Source organism: Poromitra crassiceps (assembly GCF_964638095.1).
Source record: "Poromitra crassiceps genome assembly, chromosome: 2".
In the NCBI taxonomy this organism is placed as follows: Eukaryota; Metazoa; Chordata; class Actinopteri; order Beryciformes; family Melamphaidae; genus Poromitra; species Poromitra crassiceps.
In genome coordinates this window covers 13,572,466-13,579,019 of record NC_139624.1, presented here as the reverse complement: position 1 = coordinate 13,579,019, position 6,554 = coordinate 13,572,466, and the positions used below count along the sequence as shown (strand labels likewise).

Here is a 6,554-nt window from a genome sequence, read left to right as displayed (position 1 = left end):
CTCACTTATACTGTACAATGTAACATGACGATCACTCATAAATGCCTCGGTCCATGTGGGGAGCTTGCTCACCATCTGCACGGAGCAGGGCTTAAAGTAATAAAACATTCTGAGCCTGAAATGTTGCTGACTGATTTTATATATAATATGGTGATACAAATATTTGTATTGTATAGCACATCTTTATTGATCATTAAAAAACCTTAAATTGTATGACTTTCTCTTATTATCTACACCAAAAAAGCTGCAGTGATTACAGTGTTTTACATCCAGGCTTGACAAGTGAGTTATTTTATTATTATATATGTATATATATTTTTAAGTGTTGTATCTTATATTTTTCAAACTATATTTCTGCCTCCTGAGTGCTGTGCTGCAGTGTCAGCTTGGTGGTCTTTGGTTTGCAGAGTTGCACCAATTTGTAAAACCCAAGTCCCGGTTAGATTCGGGTCCTGAATTGTATGTTGGATGCCTTCATTTGCATATCATAATCTTCATCAAATATCTTTGATTGGTCAGGCGTGAAATGATGAGTCCAATCACCTACTTCACCCTTTCTCATGAAGGGAGAGATGGAATGATCAAAGACAGTTGCAGGCATGAAGGTGTAGTTCGCCATCGGGTTCACCTTCATGATCTTGAAGGATGTGAGCTCCACAATGCGGCTGAGGACATCATCAGAGAGGGACAAGTCCAGATAACACATTATGTGCTCTATTTTTTGCAGAGGATTCTCCTTCATGTCTTCATAGAAGAGGTAAAGCATGGTCTTCTCTCTCTCCTCCCAATAAGCCTTCACATGGTCATACCAGCCAGGAGCCACAGGCCAACTCTCCTCGCATGAACTTGTGTATGTAGGCGTCCCAGGCCCTGGCTCAGGCTGAGCCATGTTCATATGCTCAAAGTGGTAGTAGCTCACCATGTGGACTCAATTCGCACCATGACAAAGATGGACTAAAAGAAAAAGCCCCTGTCGGCTCATGATGAAATAGCTAGAGCAAATGAGCTGAATCATTTTTATATGTGTTTTGAAGTTGATGGGCTCTATTCTCCCACAGGCCATCGGCGCTATTACGGGCCTTAACCGCAAAAAAACGTGCCTTGCGCCTGTTTCGGCAAGATAGCAATAGGCTTTAGGCTGCCAAATGCGCTTTAGGCCGAATGGGCGTGGCGCAGTCCCAAAGTGGGCGTGTCGGCGCTAAATACCAGCCTAGTCATATCTTGGGAGCTGGCCTACATTTAGCGCTTTGCGCTTTTCAAAAGCAGGCCTATTCTTTGCCTTCACTGCTTCTTCTCTGTCACCCTTCTCTCTCTCTCTCTCTGAGTTCCCAGCATGCATTGTGTTTCTTCATTTCGCTACTAAATAGCCACCAAATGAGCCAAAATAGATATAAAAGGTAGTTCTAAATTAATGTGTAATGGTAACACAGCCTGCCATTGTCAACATTTCAATATTGGACCAAATAAAACCTCGAAATGAAAACACCACCCTATGTGAAACATATATGTCCTCCTGGGCATATATATACCCCTTGTCGAGTTAACGTGATTTAGAGAAGTAACAGCGGAACGCGCTTCGGAACGCGCTTCTAATGGCATCTGCTATACTGTGATGTCCGTCCAATAACTTGGCCCTATTTCACATTTAGTTTTACAATAAAAACACATTTATGCAATGACTTGACATAATGTAGGGTATATTTATGTGCATCATCCTTCCTGCAGCAGGCGAGAGAAAATGATATCTTTCTGGACAAACTTTCACCAATCTAATAGGCTATATTTTTCTAGCTGATGCATAGAACATTATTTTCACTTTGATCTTGCTATAGTGTAGCGTATTTACATGCTTGCAGTATTGAAACTGCAGTTAGATTGGTTTGAGAAGCATAATAATATGGAATAATAGCCTATAATGCAGACAGACAGGCTGGATGAAGGGAGGGGGGGGGGGGGGCAGAGCGTTTGGCTTTCGTCTGGTTTTGCGGGATCACTGGAATTGGAGCTAAAAAGGCAAGCGTGCGATTCGTTTATTGCACTTATCCAATGAGCATGACGGTGCATAATTTTACGCCTAAAAGGCGTGGTTGTAATGCTTTGGGCTGCATCTAGCGCCAGCACGACGATATCAAGTGCGCCTTTCCACGCCCACTGCTTTGATCTGCGCCTGCCGCTCGGCCTAGAAACTGCGCCGATGCAACGATAGGGGCCGATACCTCTAAAGAGTACAATGAAGTGTTGGACAATCTACACTATGATTTGAATGACAGAGTGATAATTGATCCAGATTCTGTTACGCGTGTTTTTAAATCACTGTGTGTTAACAAAGCTACTGGACCAGAAAATATGTCTGCTTATTTACTATAAACCTTTGCTGAGGAACCAATGCCGGCCTGGCACCCACTTCTTCAGCTCACAATAGACACAGAGGTGCCAGAGCTCTGGAAAAAATCATCATAATTCCAGTCCCAAAAAAGGCCTGTCCCCAGGAGGACAACGATTATAGGCCAGTGGCCCTATAACTTCCAATGTAATGAAAGGGTTAGAGAAGATAATCATAGAGAAATTAGATCAATATCAATTTGCTTATACTAAAAATCGTAGCACAAGCGATGCCATTTCCACCATTCTGCACTATCTTGAGGCATCTTGAAAGTGCAGTGGCATACGCCAGATTGCTCTTTGTGGACTTTAGCTCTGCTTTTAATTCAATTGAGGTGAGGGCACATGGTAATAGGGTACATTATGGCCCAGGTTAAAAGGGAAATAAGAAAATATGAAAAGTTATCAAATAGAATGTTGACAGAGACCTGATTTAAAGCAGCTACGAGCAACTTTTTCGATTGTTATTAAACAGTATAAATTTAATATCAATGCATCACATCTTACCTCTAATAGTCGACGAGACCAACGCAGAGTAGTCTCGCTTGAACCCCGAGTGAATTGGCCAGTGTTAGTCTGTCTGTGGCCAGGGCAGATCAGGAAGTGAAATGAAACGGTTTGCAGCAGCCACTTCAGCCATAACCACAAAATAACTTCCAAAAAACCTGTTAGAATATAACGAGAGATGTTCCCGAGAGTATGCGTGGCGTTCACATTGTTTATGTTATGTTGCTAGGCAGCGCAAACGGCGTAGGCAGGCAGCTGCGTTTCACTTCCGGGTTTCACTTCCGCGTTTCACTTCCGGGTGTAGCCGGGCCGGCCGTAGGAGAGAGAGAGAGAGAGCCCCCTGTTGACGCGAGTTTAGACAGACACAGACTTAATAATCACCTAAGGGAGCAATCTCCGATTGACACGGCTTTGGTCTCAGCTACTATTATAGGTAAGATGTGATGCATCAATATTGTAATTATACTGTTTAATAACAATCGAAAAAGTTGCTCGTAGCTGCTTTAAGTTTATTTATTTTTGAATTAAATAGGGGTAGGACCAGATAAGCAGAGGCTTCCTTCCTACTCCTTTTCGAACAAATACTGTTATTTCTATTGCAATTATGATTAATATTGTACATTATTGTTTTTTCCTTTTTTTGTTTTAAAATGTTTTCAATGTATTGTGTATTATTATTATACTTATTATTTTTTATATTGTCTTTTATGTTAATGTTCGAAATAAACATTCATTCATTCATTCATTCATTCAATTCATCCACATATTTTGCTAAAGAAGCTAGTTCAGTTGAATGTTAATCCATTCTTTGTTAAATGGTACCACTCCTTTCTAGGCCACAGAGAGTGAGATTTAACTCAGCACTCTCAACCAGTAGCGGCTCCAGATAATTGTGGCTGGGGGAGCTAAGGGGGAGCTTAATTATTTACAGGGGGGGTTCTCAGTGGTTCTCAACCTGTGGCACGGTGCGGGTACCACTGGTGGTACGCGGGGCCCCCTCCCTCTCATACATTCATATGGTGGTTATTTCTCAGGTGGTACTTTGTGTAAAAAGTTTGAGAACCACTGATATAAGAAATAATAATAATATGATAGGCTAGGGTGTGAATGGCTATACTGCTAGACAAGGAGGGCCACTGTTTTTCAAATGAGAGCCAAATCTCCAACCCAACATTATGCATATGTGTACTTCAATGAGCTGAAGACTGTGTGTATTTAGACCTATGCCACACTGTGTATGTTAAGACTGAGTCCAGTTAGTCAAGGCTATGCAGCACACCATTTTTTTAAATCAATTGTTTATAGTTACACCAAAAGTTTAAAATGTGCTATATCTTAGAGACAAATTAATCCCTGTATTAGTCATGTAAACAAACAGTGCCACATACACAGGCACATCCATTCACCATACAGTAGCCTATATCTGCATAGAGTAAAAAGAAATAGAACCATTCATATAGAGTGCACTATACATAACAGCCACATGTGACAAGACTGTACAGTGAGCTGGACAACAGGTGTTTTGATACTTTTATCTGGCTATACTAGCATGAGAAAAAATTTACTTTTTGTAATTTCATCCAGAGGAATTATTTAAAGAGATTAAAATGCTTATTACAGAATTTGATTTGATGACTTTAATAATAACCACTCATTGTTTATTTAAACTTGAGGATCTCCTCCGTCCTCCTTGCATGCAAATGCAATTTCTGTTAATTGAATTTCGTTTTTTAATGCTATCAAATCAATTAGTAAAGTGGAGATGCCTATATAGTCAAAGTGCCTGTGTGCATTCATTCTCCAACATCACATTATCTTCCAATCCTTTACTAGAAAATCGAGGGTCTCATTACCATCGATAGCACACAAAAGGGGCCTGAAAGTGGCGCATATGCCACTTCGCCACGCAGAAGTTGTGATCTAAAACAACTTTAATGGGAGAATGTGGGTGGCGTGCGCACCTGTGCGTTAACTTTGATCCATGCACATTTTGGAGACAGTGGGAAACGGCGACTGGAGGGCAATAGGCTAAAATAAAGCAAACAATAACTTTACATTCAGTTCATTTCCAGACCGACTCCAGATCAAATTAGCCTACCTCTCTAATAATAGCCTATAGTTTTGTCGGGAGAACGTCTAAAATAGCGTCTTCGTTGCTTTTGTTCCCATCAGCTGTCCAAAAAGCGTCTACAAACATGTCATTAGCTGACGTGGTGTGAATTAGTCTTAACATAGCCTATATTACCGTCTTTTAGCAGAGACCCAGTTTGTCACAATTAAATCCGACAGATTCAAAAGTCAGAGTGTTAATAGGCTATTTGACTTGATGCCGGATGATGCATTATGATGCACGTGGTGCACATTAACCTTGGAGATGCGGTGCGAAAAGCAGCCGTCCTCCTCTTCCCCACAGTCACACATTGTCTGATCCCCGTGTCAGAAAACAAAAAATAATGTCTGTGTGTCTTTTATTCATATCAAATGCAATGTCGAGTGTTTGGTTCATTCACTCTTTGCAAAAACAAAATACATTCATGGGTCAGGTCAGATGCAGCTCTCATCTTCCTCTGTGCCATGTGCTGTTTTTCTGGCACAGTGCCACTAAATACGGTTTCCTTGTTATCAAAGTGTAACGATCATCAAGAGGCAAATCATAATAATAAACGTGTGTAGCCTACATTTTCATATAGAATAGTTATATTCAGGTATCATACGTTTTCATAAGTTTCTTCTCCAAAGAAAATTACAGGGGGCGCTTAAGGGGGGGCTAGGCAAATTCTTGGGGGGAGCTCAAGTGCCCCCTAGCGCCTGCTCTCAACCAGTACAGGGGCCCCCCAGGGGTGCATGAGCTCATCCTTTCTGTTCACCTTATATACAAATGACTGTTAGCTCTCGACCCAATCAGTCTGTAGTTACATTCTCAGACCATACGGTCATTCTTAGTCTGCTAACCAGCGACTCTGACATTAGCAGCCATCCTGCTGGAGTAAATACATTTGTAGACTGGTGTGGCGAGCACCACCTGAGCATCAATGTGAGGACAACTGAAGAAATGGTGTTTGACTCTAGATCAATAGGAGACCACGGTCCTATTTGTATCAATGGCCAGAACATCAAACAGGTCTCCTCTTATAAATATCTAGGGGTCTACTTCGATAATCTGCTTAACTGGCAGACGCACGTGTCAAACATCTGCTCAAGGATTCATCAGCGCCTTCATTTTCTGCGGCGTCTGAGAGTCTTTGGAGTTGGTAGAAATATTATGATCAACTTTTATAGAGCGGCCATTGAGTCGGTACTGCACTATGGTATAACGGTTAAATCAAAAGCCCAAATATTTAACTTGGTCAAGACAGCAGGGAAGGTAATGGGGCAGCCCCCACCCTCTGCCCCCCAGGACTTATATGTCCAGTCTACTATTCAGCAGGCCAACAACATCTTAGATGACCCCTCGCATGTGCTGAATTCCCAATTTGAGCTTCTAAACTCAGAAAGGACGTACAGGGTCCCTCTCTGTTTGAGCTTCTAAACTCAAGAAGGAGGTACAGGGTCCCTCTCTGAAGGAGGTACAGGGTCCCTTTCTGAAGGAGGTACAGGGTCCCTCTCTGTTTGAGCTTGAATGAATGAATGAATGAAGTATTTATTTGTCCGTTAGGAAAATTGGT

At 41.7% G+C, this 6,554-nt stretch overlaps 1 pseudogene across 1 annotated transcript; it reads right to left on the bottom strand.

The window, feature by feature from the left end:
* Positions 1-439: 439 nt before the first annotated feature.
* On the bottom strand, positions 440-922 carry LOC310798431 (sulfotransferase 1B1 pseudogene; annotated as a pseudogene). The gene has a single exon. The product of its transcript is annotated as a sulfotransferase 1B1 pseudogene (transcript).
* Between the last annotated feature and the right edge of the window lie 5,632 nt (positions 923-6,554).